Source organism: Galeopterus variegatus, unplaced genomic scaffold (genome assembly GCF_000696425.1).
Source record: "Galeopterus variegatus unplaced genomic scaffold, G_variegatus-3.0.2 Scaffold1566, whole genome shotgun sequence".
In the NCBI taxonomy this organism is placed as follows: domain Eukaryota; kingdom Metazoa; phylum Chordata; class Mammalia; order Dermoptera; family Cynocephalidae; genus Galeopterus; species Galeopterus variegatus.
In genome coordinates, this window is record NW_007727677.1 from 294873 (window position 1) to 297183 (window position 2311).

Below are 2311 nucleotides of genomic sequence, written 5' to 3' on the forward strand. Positions count from 1 at the left end.
TGTATGATAAACATTGTTGAGGATATTAGTAATGGGGGAGGCTGCACATGTGTGGGTATGGGAACTCTATGTACTTTCTCTTCAGTTTTGCTGTGAACCTAAAACTGCTCCAAAAAATAAAGTCTATTTATGAAAATACTATGCAAGTATGTAAAAGCAGCATAGGCAAAATATGCTAATATCAAAATTTCATGTAGATTATTTAATGAAAAAAGCAAGCATTTATGCATAGTTTATAATATTGTTTTATTTATGTAAAATAAATTAGGTACTATACATACACACACATTAATAGTATGTACATCAGGAAAAAAAAAGTCTGGCTACATATACAATAAACTGTTAACAGTGGTTCCTGGGGCTAAGGAAGGAGAAAGAACAATGAAATTTGACTTTTTTAACTTTACTCTTCTATGTTGTTTGACTGTCATATAATAGCATGTATTACTTAGTAATAATTATAAAAACAATTTCAAAAGGACACCCACTTTTTGTATAATCCTTGTATTCTTAAAATAAAATTTAAGTCTGTGTTTATGAAAATGTGGTCCAAGGAATGCCTATGTCAGAAACACCAGGGGTATTTATTAAAAATATACTTCCTGGACCCCATCCCAGCTTTAATAAATCAGTCCCTCTAAAAGTGTGATATAGGAGCTTGCATTCTTAGCAACAACTGGTGCTTCTTACCTCTACCATTCTGAAGAGGAAGAAAGGAATATAGAGATATTTTATCCATAGAAATGAAAATGGCCATAGAGAGGAATACAGAGATATTTTATACATAGAGATAAAAATGGCCAACTGTGCACAACCTCCTTTCCTCCTCTTAATTCCCATCCACTTATACACAGAAGCAATGATTAAAATCTGTATAATGATTATACTTTCACATTAATATGAATTTTCTTAAGCTTACCACTGATGAAGTAAAACCCAAGAGTTAGCACTTTATGAAGAGATATAGACCTAAATTATTGTCACGTAAACTGACATTTATGTCCATTTATATTATCATCTTGATTACACCATCTGAATCAGAAAAATAGAAGCTGAAGGATAATTCATATAGCCTTCTATCTTCCACTTTTGGAGCCATCCTTCTGAAAGCATTATTAATCTAAGACATTCCCAAGAATCTCAAGTATGTATCTGATGCTACTCTATAATACAATCTACAGCAGAAGACTTGTGTCACATAATACCATCCAAAAGGGGCATGGTTAACAGAACTAATAGAAGGCTTTTCAATAATGGATTCCATCACAAATACCTAAAAAATTAGTGGGATTAGAACAGACACCCAAAATTATGAAGGTTAAATGTATTTACCTATAAGCAATTCTTGAAAGACTAATTCTTTAATGATAAAATTATGTGAGCAGTTTATAGTACCAAGGTACTTCAAAAAGTTTGTGGAAAAGCAGAATTAAAAGATAATACAAATCTTTTCATGAACTTTTGAAGACCCCTCATATTTTTGAACAATATATTTTTTTAATTCAGCAGATGACTCAGTAAGTTTCTCCCTCCTCTCTCTTGCACTCTCTCTTTTAGCTTTGTCTATAAGTGATGCATCTTTCAGAAGCAATGAATTATCCTGGATGTCTTTTGCTTCCTTTCGTATTAGAAAAAAGACACATATCCAATTGCAGTTTCAGCCTCTTGCTGCAGATGGTATCCTATTTTATGCTGCACAACACTTGAAAGCACAATCAGGTAAGGTTGACAGAATCTCTGCCTAAAAAAATTTTTTTAAAAAATCCTAATGAATTCCTAATAGCCTATTAAGAAATGTGTGATAGTTTTTAAAAAAAATTTTTTAAGTCACCTAGTCTATAAAATATGTAAACATTTAACACTTTTAGGTTCTGCTGTCACTGCAAGTGCATGCTTATGAATTTGGATTCAAATATAAATGCTAAAAAATAGCAAGAGCTTTGTTGGAATTAAAGTTAGCAAAATCCAAGTAGAGTACATGCTCAACTTTATGATCCCATCAAAAAAGGTTAAAGCCATGCATGATAATCCTATATCAAAAAGGACAAAATATGTATATAAAAATTAAAAGGGATCCATCCACATTTATAGCTACAAAAATTCTCTTTATGGTATTCCATCATCCAAATAAACCTAGGATCTGTTTCAGAATAAGTTTATTAAAACATTTTGAACTATAAAAGGTGCATATTTACAATAAAATATGGAATAAAAATATCCAAGTAGTATCCTCGTTTTAAAAATTGATTTTTGAGGGGCCGGCCCGGTGGCGCACTGGATAGTGCGCCGCTTGGGAAGCGCGGCGGTGCTC

General features: G+C 32.2%; 1 pseudogene; it reads left to right on the forward strand.

Moving 5' to 3' along the window:
• LOC103594478 overlaps window positions 1-2311 on the forward strand; it is a 16318-nt pseudogene that overhangs the window by 6503 nt on the left and 7504 nt on the right.